The sequence below is a fragment of the Spermophilus citellus genome, assembly GCF_964194105.1.
Source record: "Spermophilus citellus genome assembly, chromosome: 10".
NCBI classification, from domain to species: domain Eukaryota; kingdom Metazoa; phylum Chordata; class Mammalia; order Rodentia; family Sciuridae; genus Spermophilus; species Spermophilus citellus.
The window spans coordinates 62,980,867-62,998,567 of NC_138197.1; the positions used below are offsets into that span (position 1 = coordinate 62,980,867).

Here is a 17,701-nt window from a genome sequence, read left to right on the forward strand (position 1 = left end):
CCGGTAACATAGGATGCCCAATTCAATTTGAATTTCAGAGAGACAACCAATAATTTTTTAGGGCTATGCAATATTTAAGACACTGGTACTAAAAATTATTTATTGTTCATGTGAAATTCAAATTTAACTGGGCATCTTGTGGGTGTGTGTTTTCCTGGATAAATATGGCAGTCCTGTTATAATAAATATGGCAGACTCCTTTTCTGCCCCCCAAGAAAAGCAGCCCTGCTTTATTTGCTAGGGTTCCAGATTATCTCGTGTTTGAGAAAAGTGTACAGCCAGTCCCCAAAAAGTTTCAAAACAGCTTTGCTAGAAGAATCGGGCAATACCTCTGAAACCCACTATCTGTGGACTTTCTATCAATAAAGCAAAGTGCATCTGGCTGTTGTGAAAATTAATTGAAGCTTGTAAAGCTCTTTGAAATTGGCATGTTCAGCCTCATAGGCTATAGAATATTTATCATATGCCTGAAAACATACCAATTTCCGAGTGAAGAATTAGATGGCAGAAATTCTAAGAAATGTTAAATCTCAAGTTTAATTGGACCACATCGAAGAACCATATATTAAAAGACAGCAGAACCTTCCAACCTAAGAGGTAAGTTTACCTTTAAAAACAAATGAAAACAATTTCCTTTTTTCAAGTATTGTCCTTTATGTTGTTACAGATTTTTTTTGGGGGGGGGCGGCTAAATCATAGTTTTTTTGTTTTGTTTTGAAACAGGAGTTCAAGAAATAATCAGGAAGTGAAGAAAAGAGTTCAATTCCTATGAGAAGTTGAACTATTACCTGCTACTTCGGCTTAGTAAGGTTTTTTTAAGATTTAAAAGAAAAAGGTTTCATGAAAGCAAAACAGAGATACTAATACAATAAAACACATCTGGAAGCCACTTGGTGACATTCAGGCTTCTCTTTTTCCAACAATTAGCTTTCAGAGAAAGCTCTTCACTTCTAAAGCAAAAGTCATAAAAGTCTAACATTCATTATATAGTGTTGACTAAACACTTGGGGCAGAAATTCAAGCCTGGCAGTGAAACCGAAGAGTAAATAAGTTTAGATTGTACCAACATAACAATGAAAAGACACAAGTGTAAAGACCTGGTAGGTCGGCCAGGTAAATGCAACCTGAGGGAGGAAGTCAGAGCTCTGTTCCAAGCTTAAAGTCATCCACAGAGAAGAAAGACAGGGTCACAATGAAACTGTCCAAATTCCTCTCTTATTTCAGATTGAGACTGAGGTTTTAGAAAGTGGGCATCAGGTCCCAGCAGAATTAATCTTTTAGCCAAATAAAGAGACTTGCAGTTCACTGAACATCCTTGTCTCATGATTCCTGTACACTTTGCCTCCTGCCTAGAATGACTCATTCTCCAGTTTTAATGGTGTCATCAACTCCTAGTCATCCCAGCTCAACCTTGTCCTCCTCCCTGAAGCCTTCTGTGACAATTACACAGGATAAATGACTTTTGTCTTTTACTACTATATTTAGTACATTATTCTATTCCTGCCCTGACCATAGACATTTTCCGTAAATGCTTACCTGCCTTCATTCTTTACCAAACAATGAGCTCTTTAAAGACAGAAGCATTCTTGTTTAATGTTGAATGTTTGTATTCCCAGAGTCTAACACCATGCCTGGCACACCACAGGCCCTCCGTAAAGGCATCCTGCAAGGAAAATCATGCCCCACCCCCTGAGTTGAAATAAAAATGGGGAAGTTTTGACATTGAATGGCTAGCATGCATTTGTGAGTGTGATTTAACTTTTTCAGAGTACAGAAAAGAAAGCAGGGAATATGCAAAATAGCATCACTTTGAAGTGAATAAATAGTCAGGAAAAGAGGAAAAAAATGAAAGGTTTTGTACATCCATTTAAGAAGCTAAGACAAGAGAAACCACTGTGCACCATTCTCAAAGCATCTCTGCAGCAGTGTGCCAATTGCACCCTGAAGGGCTGGCCTCCAGACCAAGGGCACACACCACTCCATTTCTATGCCAGCCTCTAACAGTCTGCTGAGAAGGCCGCAGAGGTGTCATTAAGAAATGCAAGGTCTTCCTGCAGCACTTTCACACAGTCATTACCATCTGATGGTGTTTGATCTTTGAGTCACTGATGAAGTGACCCAGATTTAAATTGGTGATTATGAATGTCACATTTATATAGTCCTTGTGATTGGCGCAGCACCTCACAGTCACTTATGAATCTGCTGGGAGACACACCATAGCTCATTTCGTTGCTGTGCTTATCTGAACAATTCACAAACTTGATCGCCTTAGACATGATACAGAAGGTATAAGGCTTCCTGGTGGGACTCATTGTGACATTGGGCTTGGCCTAATTAGAATGTGAATAAGATCTGAGGTCCTGAGTATTTGTTGAAAAGTTAGTGATTTAATTAATCATAATACCCTAAAAGGAACACCCAGGCCAGTAGGTATGTGACATATGCCAATGTGTATTAGCTTAGTACAGTGCTTCACTACTTACTGCATATTTACCAGCTTTTATCTGGGGATTGTGGGAGATAAGAATGTTATTAGAGTTTTTAAAAATATTAGGAATGCAACTAAAACACATTATCTTTATTTTCTAGTTAAATACTCTCCTAACCTCCCCAAATTAATTCACATCTGGTCAATGAATACACATGCACACACACATTTTTTTCTTTTTTGCAGTATGGGGATTGAACCCAGGCCTCATGCATGCCAGGCAGGTGCTCTGCCACTGGAGTACATCTCCAGTCCTTTTTAATTTTATTTGAAAGTAGGGTCTAAGTTGCTCAGGCTGACCTCCAATTTGCACTCTTCCTGCCTCAGCCTCCTGAGTAGGATATGCACATTATAAACATAGTTTTTATTACTATATAATTACACAAGTAAGTAAACATAGTACTGTGAGTTCTACTTTTAAAATCTTCCACATTTCCCATGCATAAACACACATTTGTAATTTTTATGATGAACATAAGTAGGTCATTGTAACAACATCAGATTATTTGCTCTTTAATATCTTAATTTTTTAGCTATCATATCAACTGTTAAACCAGACTTTGAGTCATGGCAAGACTCTTAAGTCTTTAAAGCCATTGCTGAATATTGAATGGGTCACACTGAATAATAAGATTAAAGCTCTAAGTTGAACCTAGCAAATAAGACTACCTTAGATTGTTGAATAATTCAAGTCAATGATTCAAGTAGTGATGATGATGATGAATATAAAAATAATAATAGCAGCTAAAGTCAGTTATTTATTATCTAGTCTCCTGAAATTATGCTCTCCAAATCCAGTATTTTAGAATCAAATAAATTCTGAGCGTAAGAAATCTCCAGGAAGGTAGACCAGTAGAGGAGAGGAAGAGGAATAGGGGGAGGGACAAATGATGGGAACAGGTTGGAGGAGGGTGGTACTGGGGACTGAAATAGGGTAAATTAAACTCCCTGCATGAATGGTTATGTCAAAGTGAAACTAACTATAAGGCACTAGTATAAAAAAGAAGAAATCCCCAGGCCCTTCATTTTTAACTGAAGAAACTGAGGCACAGTACAGGTAATTGGTCCAGAAAATTAATTTAATCATGCCAAGTCATGTAAAAATTATTAGCAGGATACAATAGTTATCTTATTTAATATAGCACACAGGGAAGCACAGTAATATTTATGAAATAGAACATGAATCAAAACAAATTTTAGTAAGCTTACTTTCCCTTCCTGCTATTCTTTCTTTATTTCTAAAACTTGAACTGCAAGCATGCATTTATTTAGAAATTGCCAAGCCAAAGTTCCTTGTAAATTGGGATAATCTTGGTTAGGCCCCCCACAAAGATGCAGTAAAGATAAATGAGGTGATTCTGAAAGTGCTTTGGGTAAATGAGATGAATCCAAATGCTTTGTGTATTTTGGAGGTATAAGTCTTATAGTCAAGAACCCCCAAGTTAAAACATGGTAATTTCTGGACAAATAAATTGGCTTGGCTTCTAAATAGGAAAGTTGATCTACTGCCAATTAAGTCCTGGAACCTGAGACATTAAAATAATTTCAAGCAAGTAGGTTTCCTGGTAAGCTGGTTGAAATCACTCAGAGGATTAGCTCTTCAAACTTGGAATTAAGATCAGGGGCTTTCTTGAGGGAGTGACAGTCTCTTGTAGTGTTTTAACAAATAAGGCAGCACCACAAATCTGTCTGAAGATACTACCTCTTTTTTCTTAAGGCTACAGGTAGCATGGGGCATGATGAAGAAAAAAGCTGTAGACCTTTCTTGCTGCAGATGTTCAGTTTGCTCTTAAACTAGCATCCCTTTACAGTATGATTACATTTCATTGGTCACTGTGGGGTGGAGAGGAAGGATACTTTACTCTATCACCTCTCTCTGGCCTTATCCAGATAAGAGGGAATCAACTCAGAAACTTCACTTCAGATGACAAACAAAACAAGACATAACCAAAACCCAAAATAAAACTGTATCTCAAAAAAAAAAAAAAAAAAAAAAAAAAAGCAGAATTCTGGCTTCTGTTTATCTTCCATACAGAAGGATACACAAGTGCCTACTTTATAAAATAAGGTGTCATTTGCTAACTTTGTTGTCCATGATCAGAATTTGATTATAAGTTTAAAATTCTAACTTTCTCAACACTGATTATTATTACTATATTGAGGAGAAGATCTCTTCTGCTTACATTTATGAAGTGCCTACTATGTGCAGGCAATATTCAGAGAGCTGGGGAGAGAGCAGTGATCCAGAAAGCAGAGAGCAGACAGTAGAGAGGCATTATCCAGCAGACAGTGACAAGTGTCCTGGAGAGCAGAAGGGCAGGTCCTGGGGTGTGGATGGAGCCCCTTGGGAGGCAAGGATGTTGCTCTTCCACATAAGGAGATGAGGGAAGCCTCTCTACTCTCAGGTGACTTTCCAACAGAGACCCGAAAGCTAGAGTGAGCATGATCCCATGTGTCCTTTTATATTAACTTGAAATCCAGCACAAACAAGGAGATTAGCTGTGAAACTTCAGGAAAGTTAAACCTACAAATATTAAGTCCTTATGCAGTACTTTGAATCAGCACTCAATTTATCTCAAATGATCCTTAAACTCTGTTTAGCTATGGCTTAATCTTTTTCCTGACTGAAATGCTTCACAGTATCTCTTCACGTGACGTCTAAAAGAGAGTTTTCAGTTACACTGGGCAAACAACTCAAGTAGATAATTCAGGTAGAGGTTTTCACTCTGAGGTCCTGGTTATTTGATTTAGCAGTGTGCACACAATAGGAAAACACATGCTGAAGTCAGCTGATTCTGTGACGGCCACACCTGTACTTTGAAACTATCCAAAAGAAATCAGACAGTTAGCCAGGCAAATTTTAATGTTCTTCTTTTAATTACAAAAAAAAAAAAAAAAAAAAGCCAGGTGCAGTGGTGCACATCTGTAACCCCAGCTACTCTGGAGACTGAGGCAGGAGGATCCCAAATTCAAGGACAGCCTGAGCAATTTAGTAAGACTCTGTCTCAATATAAAAATAAAAAGGGATGGGGATGTAGTTCAGTGGTAAAGCACCTCTAGGTTCAATTCCCAGTATCAAAAATAAAAACAAAAACACAAAAAAATAACCACCAAAAACTCACACAAGAATTACAATTTATAATAGCAACAAATTCCAGAAACCTAAGTGAATTCCAAATGTCCCTTTTTATTTATGCTGGGTAGACAAAGAAGCAGTAATACTGACTGGTTTAAATTTCTAAGTTCTTTTTGTTTTGTCGGTATGTATTTTGTAGTAATGGCAATAATAGGATAATGACAAGAAGTACTTCAAACACAGAAGAAGAAAAAGCAAAGAAATGAGATTATTTTTCATAAAACGATGTAACCAAGTATTTTCCCATGCTTGATAATGAATATTTAAGATGCATTATGGCAATTATGAAAAAAATGGAAAATGTATTTATTATATTTTATTGAGATTCTCTGATATTTTATGTGGAATAAAAAAATACATACACTGTGGATATGAACTTCTGTTTAGTACGAATATAGACAGCTTTAAAATATGTTATAAAAGATATGATATGGAATTACATCTGTAAATGGATCAAAATAATTGCTGGCTATAAATAACGAGCTAGCTTAAAGATTATTTCACTAGTTCAAAGAATGAGAATTTGCATTTCCATTGTTGAAAAGAACAAAGAGTTTAATGGCTTGACAGACACATACATATACCTAATTAAGAAACCTGTATTAATAAAGATACATTTAAAATTTCTGATTTTTAATTCAAAATATTTAAAAATAGGACCTAAAATTGTAATAAACATAATCTGTTGGATAAATTTTGAAATATTTATGGTGAAATCTTTATGGCTGAGTTATATTTCTTAAACAGGTACATACTGCAAGATGACAGAAAATTGAAATTCATTTATTCAACAAATACAAGAGCTTCAAAAGTAGGGAGACATAGGATAAACTTCTTTTTTTTCCAACAGTATGTTAATTAAGCTTTTTAAAAAATTGGTCTCTAGGACTGGGGTTGTGGCTCAGTGGTAGAGCATTTGCCTTGCACATGTGAGGCACTAGGTTCAAACCTCAGCACCACATAAAAATAAGTAAACAAAATAAAGATATTGTGCCCATGTATAACTAAAAAATATTTTAAAAAATTTTACTCTAGAATAAAATGCTTAATATCTTTTTTTTTTTTGTCAGCCTCCAGATATCTTTTCAGATGAAGTCCTTCCACATTTAAAGCAAAAAGGCCAGCTATTACTATGGAAAAATATATAATGCCATATTAGTAACTGTTGTATTCTGCTACCTTTCCTATCGATGTTCATAGCAGCACAATTCACAATAGCTAGACTGTAGAACCAACCCAGATGCCCTTCAATAGATGAATGGATAAAAAAAAATGTGGCATTTATACACAATGGAGTACTACGCAGCACTAAAAAACGACAAAATCATGGAATTTGCAGGGAAATGGATGGCACTAGAGCAGATTATGCTAAGTGAAGCTAGCCAATCCCTAAAAAACAAATGCCAAATGTCTTCTTTGATATAACGAGAGCAACTAAGAACAGAGCAGGGAGGAAGAGCAGGAGGAAAGATTAACATTAAACAGAGACATAAGGTGGGAGGGAAAGGGAGAGAGAAGGGAAATTGAATGGAAATGGAAGGAGACCCTCATTGTTATACAAAATTACATATAAGAGGTTGTGAGGGGAATGGGAAAAAAAAAACAAGGAGAGAAATGAATTACTATGGAAAAATATAATAGATATGCTATTGAGTATGCTAAATATCTGGAAAAATGATCCCTTAAAAGTGTTTGCAATCTGATAACACTTGTATTGAACACATTATTTGAAAACATAACATAATTTGAAAGCTTTCTGGGCTCTCTATATTTGTGAGGGGTCTACTGAGTGTCAGGCACTGTGTTGGGCAAAGGGCTTACAACACAAACATGGCTCCTCTCTGACACAAATTACCATCGGCCATGGCACAGAACATGGACTGCCCTAGAACTGGGTTAAAAGGACATCTATAATACTTTGATAATAACATTAATGATGAAAGTAGCCATTAAGAATGAATGAATGGGGGCTGGGGTTGTGGCTCAGTGGTAGAGCACTCTCCTAGCACGGGTGGAGCACTGGGTTGGATGCTCAGCACCACATAAAGATAAAGAAATAAAATATTATGTCCATCTACAACTAAAAAATATTTTAAAAAAAGAATAAATGAATGATCAAATGAATGAACAAAAGGGGGAAAAGAAAAGAAAAAAGGGAGAGAGAAAGGAAGAAAAAGAAGGGCTGTTAGGCAGTTCAGCCTAGTAGAATTGGAAACAGAAGATTTTAGAACTGGAAGAACTCTTAGATGCCACGTAATTTGGTGGCTCAATCACAGCTGTACTCTGGCATCACCTGAGGAGCTGTTCAAACTAAATGTGCAGGACCTTACCCAGCAGCTGGGAGGTTGCTCAGTGGAAGAGCTAGTGGTCAGCAAGCAGGAGGCCCTGGATTCAATACCTACTACCAAACAAAGCACAGAAACCTGCCTGGAACCTACTGCATTGAAATCTCTGTGAATGTGTATTTTGAAAAAGCTTCACAGGTGTTTATGATGAAATTGTTTGGTTAACGTGCACTTGGTTAGTCTAATTTTCTCATTTTATTTATGGGGAAACTGAGGCTCACAGAGGCTGAGAGAATGACCTTGAGGTCACACAGCTAATCATACGATAGTCTTGAGTTTTCTGATTTTCAGAAAAAGGCTGCAGAAAAACTTTTCTTTGCATTATTATAGTATGTCACCTTACTACTGTCTATTCTAGAGACTTCACTCAGAAGAAACAGGATTAACTCTATTAAAAGTTCTCAAACCAAAGTGAAAAAGCTGTCCACAGACAGCATGAACCTAACAAAAGAGATCCATCATACCCTATAGAATAGCCAGTTGTTTCTTGCTTAAACAACCAAGTCAAGCTAGTTTAAAACACTTGATACAAATGTCATTATTCCTATCAGTTTCTCACTTCAGCACTGCAATGAATAATCATTTTGGTTTTTGTGGGTAAGGAGGGTGAGAAGAGTGATTTTTTTCCTTAAAATTCAGAGGTTAAAAAAAAAAGAAAAAAGGTACATTTCCAGTGCTTCAATATGGAGAGAGCTTGGTCTGCTTTTAACACATTTGGCAGGACTTGAGGACTCATTTTTGGCTATTAGCCTGCCAAGATGTTTAAGCTTATAGAAGGCCCACAAAGGGAACTTATATGATTAAGTTGGTTGAACACAAACATCTTCTCTGTATATTTTACTCCCTCCTTTCACATTCACAAAAACATAAAAGGCTAAATAAAGCATTTCGGAATTAGGTGAGGGGGTAAGATGTTTATCACTTGGGATCCTTTCTGAAGGTTTGTGTAAATGAGAACTAGGCAACTCAATGAAATCATTCATATGATCCTTGCAATGAACAAAGCTAAGCATCGGAAAGCAGTTCAAAATTCCTACGGAGCATATGAATTTTCTTACAAGAAACATCTGTGATTCTCTAATGCACTTCAGCCCTAACTTTATCTCCTTCTAAAAATTATGCAACATGCATATAGGGCAAGCACTGTGCATACTTATTAATTACATAGTCACAGAAGAATTTAAAATGTCTTCTCTTTTTGACATACATTGTAACAAATATTTCAACACTAAAACACTAGATGGTGTTCCTGCAAAAAAATCTAATAGTTTCCCAATGGTTCAGAAGACATATTTTAAAGCAAAACAAAATGCCACTTTATTTTGTCTCTTTTCACATTGTAAATAAGGAACTTACATTATTCAAGCATGTACACAGCATAATTGGAAATATCAGTTACAGTCAACAAGTTATGAGTGTCTTCTTATTTTATTTGCTTGCCATTGAAATAAAAGAAACAGAAGAAGTACAAATGTCCTTGGTGAAACTGTCACATCGTTTAAGTCAGTTTATTATTAGTAGAATGAAGGACCTGCGTGTGTATGTATGTATACACACAGAAAGCAGCATTAACTAGGGCAGAAGCCAATATTTCAACCCTAGTTACTGTGGATTTTGTAGCAATGGACCTGGGTGGGGTGGGTGTGTCTGGCAGGGCTGGGTTGCTCAGCTGTGCAATTTTCTCTAGCTGTGCAACTTTCTTCCAAGGAGGTTTGTTTAATTGAGAGACAGTATCCAAGGATAATGGGAAGGAAAAGAAAAACTCATATGGGTCCATGGGCACTTCTTCACAGTACCCTCCTCTACTAAGAAACAAACTCACATCTCCCACTACTATTAGTAACTAGTCAGACTTTGGCTTTAGGCAGAAATGTAACTTCCCGGATCTCGATGATCCTTAGCAGCCTAGGTTAATTTCAGCTGTCTCTACAGGGGCTACATGAACCATGGCATTTACAAATTTGGATTATACAGCACTATTTATTACATGATGGAAGATTTCCAAAAATGCCAGAAGAGATGTTGGCATTTATGCAAGTCAACTACTGTTCAACCCAAAGAAGCACTATATTCTATAGGATGTTTTTGCCAAGATTGAAAGAGCCTATGTAAAAACACCTTAATTAGGACCATCTTAGCACCTCACCATTGGATACCTCTAGCTCTGGGTGTTATGTTTCAGGTGGGCCAAGAAACCATTCTGGGAACAGAACTCCCCAGTCCTATTACCAACCCATTCACTCCTTGAGAATGTGTATTTTCTTATTTTCAGATTTAATAAGTCAAATATATCTGGTAGCTATTAAGAGATTTAAACCACCACAGTTTTAAAAGGTTTCAGTGTTCAGAAATTTCAAGCCTACAGAAGAGGCCGATTTGGAGGGCTAGTTCTTATAGGATGGTGAAATTATTTGCTACTTCCTCCTCTGTTAAGAATGTTCTTATTAACCCCTCTTGTACTCTTTCAATGTTTTTTTAAACACCTCTTCATGAACCTATAAAAAGAAAAATAGAGAAATTTAAAGAAAAGACAATGTATCAAGTGATATCTAATGACTTATAAAGATAATTATAATGATAGGTCCCCTAAGAGAAAGAAAAACTTGAAAACATAGCTACTTACAATATGCTAGCAGATAACCTTTTCTCCATTTTCTTCTTTGGGGAAATCCAAACTGTACTACAATGTTTCTTTAAAATTCCTTTATTAAAAAGTTCCTTGTGCTTGCTCAAAGCATCTTAGAAAACTATATCAATATTGTATCACCCTAAGTGGTGGCTACTTTATATTAGACTTTTTTTTTTTTTTAAGGCAACACAAATGGAGGAAAAGGTGGTTGTAAAAAACATCACAGGAAACCAAATAGCCTTTATTTAAATTAAAAGCAATCACAGCCTGATTCTTGGAACACACTTAGAAATGCTTTTTGGCATGCAGCTGCTACATGCCGCCAATATTGTGTGTAATTGGAAACATTTCAAACAGAATTGTTACCAAAGTCAAAGACCATAATTGTGAGCTGTGGGATCAGTACCTCAGATAAAAGAGCGGCTGAATGAGTGCACACAGTACAGAGGAGTCCACGCGCACCGGGCTGTGTCTAACTGTAGTATTTCCCCGGCATTATTGACAAACCTTTCTTTCAGAGACTCAATGAGAAAAGAAGGTTGCAGAGGAAAGCTGGTGGATGCTATAAATCAGCAACTGGGACAAAACTCTTAAAAGGAGTCTATGACTTCAGTACCAGAACAACTGAAATAACACAGCCCTCACTTTTTTCCTTAAGTGTAATCCACCAGAAATGAAAAGCATCTCTCCCAAGGGTTTACCCTAAGTCTATCAGTGTGTTGGGGGGGGGGGAGGGGGAAGCAACCACACTTTCTTTAATTGGTCAGTTGACTTTTAGGGTCATTTAGGACCAAACCTGGGAGCAGGAGGAGTTAAGTAAAGGCAAATGACAGTTGCTTGCTCCTTTACAGCTCCAAGTTTTAAAATGTTTACATTGGCATCTGCCTTGCTGGATTTTTAACTTTTATTTAAAAATCTCTCTTTGTAGGAAAACGAACCTGGACCGGTGTAATCAGTTCAGTCTAGGCAATTATTCTTGTGCCCAGTGAGATCACTTCAAAAGTGACCAAAACTCATTTGGAGTTTAGCCTAAATTGTGAGCACAAACCAAGACACGGGAAAAATTGACCCCCTCACCCAGTAACTGGAAATAGTCTGGGCTAATGGACCAGTGGCTCAGGAACGGTGCTTGGAAAAATCACGTCATTCTGGCACAGAGAAAGTGATCTGATTATTCTGTCATATCTCCGTACCAGAAGTGTCATGACATCAGCACACTCTGACTTGTAAAGCATGTCTTTTCTCTCCTTCAGGAGAGAGAGAGGGGAAGGGGGGATACAAAGGCTTAGTAGCATTTCCCATGCCATATCAGGCCAGGTCTTTTCTTCAGCTCCATAACATTCACTCACTAACACATATGGCATTAGCACCCTTGACTTCAGTCCAGCATGACCCTGAACAAGGAGGTGGGTTGCCGATTACATAATGCTTGTGTATGTCCACAGGTGGAGAGCTCCAGAGGCCAACGGGTTGCCACAGTGGCCTCACACCCTCTTGCTCCCTGGCATTCTGAAGCTCTGGCTCCGTAGGCTGCCTGGGATTTCGAGGAACAGCACCAATGCAGGGATTTGGCACCAGGATTATTGTACTTTCCTCTCCCGACTCGCTTGCTCACATAGACCTTGTAAAAGCATGAGTGTGCAATATGGCAATGCTCTATTCAGTGAGCAGAGGAGTAAGAAGCAATTGTCCCTCAGAACACCAGCCAACCAACCAGCCAAGAAACAACTCATTCACCTCCCTAACTCCTCTTTATTGTGGAACAATTACAGATTTAAGCAATTTTAATATTCTCATACTAATAAGAGTTGAATAATTTTTATTATTTTATATAACATGGAGACAACAAAGAGAGATGTTTTCCCAATGGGGAAGGGTCTATCCTGGTCAAGGGGTATCTTTAATATTTCTATGCACAGATGGGAATCAATTTGACTTTTAAAAATTACTTTCCTTCCTTAAAAGGAAAGATTTACTCTGTATATACTATTTTAACAAGGGAATCAAATGCAGTGATTAGAAAACAAGTAAATGATAATCTTTACTTCAAATTGTTTTCCCCTAATATTAGACAAGCTAAAATATATGTAGAGGCCTCAAAGAGTTAGTAATTGGAAGATAGCTTTTAAAGAGTCTTATTCCATTTCATGAGTATTACAGTCATTCAAAACACTCAATTCAGTCACTTACAATATTCAACTCTTTGCACATTACTTTCAAGCAATTATATATTTTAGAGAAATTCTCTTCCCATGATACTTTTTAAACTTATATGTAAGCTTACTTTTAAAATCCTTAAGGAAATTACAAAATTTAAACTTTTTGGTCCTATCAGTGTTATGCTTGGAGAAAATATTAGGAACAATTCTATAATAGTTCGGCTATTAACTCTAGTGGGTTCCTTCTCTCCTCAGCTCATATTAGATTTTATTTCCATGACCTGAGCTGACTCATTACAACTCCTTTTATTGTAGAGACAAATGGTGATCCCATGGACTTTGATTATAAAAACACAATAAACTTTTTAAGCTTCATTGGTATTACTGGCGGAACTGATTGAATCTGTCACTTCAGTAAAATATATCACTTTTCTTCTAAAAATCTACAAATCAACAGGCTCACTCAGTGGTAAATTACCAATTAGTACCAAATTAAGGATGGAAAAATTAATTTACTAAATCCATTCACTCATGTCAATATGTCTATCTCTATGCACCATCCAGTTATTCTCCTCCTCCCTCCTTCTTTCCTTCCTTCTTTCCCTCCTGGACTTATTCATAAGTATGAACCACTATGTTAGTCATGACTTATTAGAGTTTCTTGAGCTCATCAGCAAGTGTGCTAACCCTTAACTGTGGGTAACATCCATTTATTTCTAGCACCTTTCAGTTTTAATATGGAGAGCACATGCATTGTTAACCTTTAAATCCTTTGTATAAACATTTCTGGAAGAGCTTGTAAAATATCTCCTTCTGTGTTTCCTGACTCGCCAGTTGATGGCATTTAGAACCCCTCTGGTACCAGCAGGTGCTGTATTTTGCTTTCTTCAGCTCCAGCTAGCTACAATGACAGATTCCTGTCCCAGGCCAATCCCAGCCACCTAGACTAGGACCACATTGGAGGCAAAATGAACCGGTCTCCACCAGACAGCAAGATAAATGGCTGCTGTTTAAGTTTAAAATCCCCTGGTGGGAGTAAATATTGTTCCAGGGAAAGAGGCCTGACAAATATTGCATCATCCTTACAGAGCTATCTTGATTAAAACAGAACTTTTAAATTCCATTGGTGCTCAATTCAAAATGTATTTATCTTGCTGTCATGGGATGCCCCCCACCCAATTCCTGGAGTCTGAAAACAGACATATTGTTGGGAATGGTCAAATAAGGCTGCTGTCCCCCAAGGGGCTAGAGTCCCACTCTTGATAATAGAAGGCCAGGCTGAACACTGACACTTCACTGAGGATAATGGAGACAGCAAAGGCTTAGTGGGAAAAGGCCAGTTGTCACCTAAGTGACAGGCAACAGCTGAGCTCACACATCTGGAGCCGGGACTAGGGCAAACATTAGCAACCCTCTGGACAGTCTACACCTTGGGCCAGTCTGAAGAGACAGATGGAAGTTCCCTTTATTCCAAAAGTACATTTAAAAATATCTGATGGTGAACCATGTCAATTATATAACATCAATGGCAGACATAGCCTTTCCAAGTGCTGATTAAAATGAGGCATTACACGAAACTCTATGCAGGCAGAGATACTAGATCCGAGTCCATTAATTATAATTTGTCCTTCATAAACCTATCCTGAGAGCCACAAGAGTACACATCCTTTATATAATACAAATGCATTTGGAGTCCGCAGGAGAGAAAAGGTCTTTACATGTCCCTTTCCTTTAGGCCGGTTCCCTTGGTGCATTCTTCACCTTGTTCATGGCTGCAGTTCTGCCTCTGATACTCTTTAAAATCAGCAGCAAAACGTGTTTGGCTTGTGATTCTGAATCCTCCGGAGGCTAGCAGGAACTCACTATGGTGCCAGCGGTCCTCCCGACCTCCCCCCGCCCCACCTTCAGCCTCCTGAAGACAATCTGTGGACAATTTTCCCAAAGTCCCAAAAATAACACGGCGCTGCCAATAGTCCCTGGCGATGCCATTTGTTTTTCTTAGAGGGCAATGAAAATTTAACAGCTTTCTGGGGCATCCTGGGTCCTGCTCCTGCTAATTATTAACATGCCTAGTTTCTCCAACTTTTTCGGCCTAAAGGGAGAAAGACGCTCCGGTTTTCTTCATATAACGTGCTGCATTCAGAAAATAACATCACCGAGACGGAGGAAATCTGCTGCACCCCTGCCAAAAAGCAATCGACCCTTTCCCCAGCACTAGGAAAGAACCAAGACCCTCCCTCCGGACGCCAGTAGGTGACAGGCTATCCTCAGTGGCAACGACGTGCCAGTGCACCCTTGCCTCCCCGCGACCCGCATCGCCCCGACTCCCGGGCCACCGCACGGGTTTCTAGCAGGAGAGATCAGGGGAAGCATTGGATGTGATGCAGCAAACAGGAGCCATACGGGCAGCCTATCTGAAGCCCTCTTGGTGCTGCAGCCCAGTACCTGCTTTCACTGTCTACACAGCCCCCAGAAAGAATACGCTCATCTTCCTTATTTTCTGCTACACCATCCTAGTCTAGGTGTCACATATCCCCAGCTCTGACAGCGAAGGTGCCTCGATCCCGGCACTGCGGCGCTCTCCCCGCACCTACACGCCGCAGCCTCCCCTGCAGAGGCTTTCCAAAGCCCGGCTCCTACTTACCCCACGCCTGGGAAAGCGAACTCGTAGGGACGGTCCTCGGTGTGCTTCGGCGGGTCTGCGGAGCTGCGGTGGCAGCGTCAGGGCTGGGCGAGAGTGCACAGCACGAGAATCATCCAGAGCCTAGAAAGTCGCCGTGCGAGCCGATGTCTGGGGGAAGTCAGCGCAGGCGGCGAGAGGCTGGCATGCTCCGGGAGCGCTGTCGGGCGGCTGCGGCCCCGGGAGGCGGCGCGGGCGCGGGCTGCAAGCAGAGTGCGCTTGGTTCCCGAGCCCAGCTCCGCGGCGCCGCCGAGCACCCCGCCCTCTGCCGCCCGGGTTTGGCGCGAGCAAAAACGCGGATCGGATACCGTCGCAGGATCGAGGCCTCCAGGCGCGCGCCCACGCGCTCCCTTGCTCGGCCCGGAAGAGCAAGGTCGGTGCCCTGATCCGGCTGGCGCCCGGAGGCAGGGCGGCGAGTGGGAGGTGCTTTCTGGCAGCGAACTAGGCAAAGACTGGCTCCGCGTGCAGGAACTGGAGGAGCTGGAGACCCGCGATCTGCTGGAAGTTCACCGTGAGGCTGTCCGGGTTCTCGAGTGCAGCGGTGCTGTCTCCTCTGCCCCACCCTCAATTTTAAGCCTTCCTCCCCACCCCAAAATTTAAACCAACAATCCTGATGGATTGAAAGACAGGAAGGGTGAAGGGGGAAAAAAGAGACAAACTCAATTTCCTCCGATCAAACAGTTTTGCGGGGAGGTGCCTATTAGAATTCCTTTTCCTTTAATGGGTGTGTGTAGGGGACTAGTTAATTAAACTCATAGATCCTTCCGGAGCGTCTAGTCCATTTGGGGACCCACTTGGACTCGATCCTACGTCGTGTAATCTCACAGGCAGGACCAAGTTTCTGCCTTCGAACCAAAGGAGTGGTAGTTCAGAGCAAGAAGTCACAAATTCAGCCTGTAGTCCGTTCCCTTCCCATCCTTAGCGGCCCAGGTCGTTTCAAATCAAAGTCAGGGTGGTGAGTGCATGGGAGAGCCTCAGCTGATCCCAGTGTCCCGACCCTAACCCTAAATTTTAGCGTGGCGCACTTAAAGCTGTTCTAAGTGTTCATTGGATCGAGAGGATCATTTTCATCCGCCAGACCGCTCTCCGTGTTTTCCGTCTGCCCAATTCCCAGGGCTGGGCTCTCCAGCACTTTTCGCCCACGTCGAACTAGGCTCAGCCTGTTGGAAAGTTCTGCCCAGACAGTTGCATTGCCTTAAACCTCCGAACCACCTACCAGTTCCAGATCAGTAGAGTCTCTCACGGTCTGGGTACTATTTCCCCGGAGTTGCAGAGGGCAGACCCCAACGGCAGCTGGTAACCCCAACTTGACAGGTGTCTCTGCAAAACTAGAGCCTTGTTGACCTCTCCATCCCTTCCACCACTCTCTCAGATGCTATATCATCTTCCAGGAAGATAAGGATGTGTGTGTGTTGGGGGTGGAGGAAGGGTGGTGTTAATTTATACAGTTTTTATCCCTTTAAGAAATTTCAAAACCGTCCATTTTAGAGCTTTTTCAAGCAGCAAGTTTCTTTGATTTTCATTGGGAATAAAGCAAGAGAATGCTCAGCAAAAATGGAGGAGATGAAAAGGAGGACATAAGGTGGTGACAACTTAAGGCAAATGGAGGAGGAAACTACCCAAAGTTGAGCCTCAGTTCTGTGCTCTGTAGTTGAGTCTGACTCAAATCTCTATACACTATAGAAATTATCTAGACACCCAGGCAGGGCAGATCACTCAAGAAGCAGGGCTGCTGCTTTTGAAATAACTCCACTTGCTAGTGGATTTTGCAACGGAAGAGAATGTGAGGAAGAACAACCTAGGCTATCTTGTTCCTCAGGATTTCTTTGAAGTCAGCCCTTTAAGTTTATGTTTATCTTAGATACAGACACTTTTCTTTTTCTTTTTTATTTTTGGAACCAGAGATTGAACCCAGGGGCACTTAATCACTGAGCCACATCCCCAGCCCGTTTTTAATTTGAGACAAACAGGGTTTTTCTGAATTGCTTAGGGCTTTCTTAAATTGTTGAAGCTGGCTTTGAACTTGTGATCCTCCTGCTGAATGCATTGCCATGCCCCCCTGAAACACTTTTCTTAAGGAATAAACTTGTAGCTTTTAGCTAACTTCCAGAACTGCCCAAGAAAACTGGCAAAATGATTACTTCCACCCCTTGAGGTAGTGAAAATTAGTACTTTCAAGGGCAAAGAGTAGACTCTCTATAAGCCGCTTTGGGTGCGTATTTTTTCAAAGCCTTCAAGTCAAAGTAGTTTCCCAACAAATTGAA

At 40.1% G+C, this 17,701-nt stretch overlaps 1 protein-coding gene across 1 annotated transcript in view; it reads right to left on the bottom strand.

Moving 5' to 3' along the window:
* Positions 1-15,690, bottom strand: part of PRICKLE1 (prickle planar cell polarity protein 1) — a 106,487-nt gene extending 90,797 nt beyond the window's left edge. The window contains exon 1 of the mRNA XM_081310724.1: positions 15,402-15,690. The gene's annotated coding sequence lies outside the window, so the exon portion shown is untranslated. The remainder of the gene's footprint in view (positions 1-15,401) is intronic.
* Between the last annotated feature and the right edge of the window lie 2,011 nt (positions 15,691-17,701).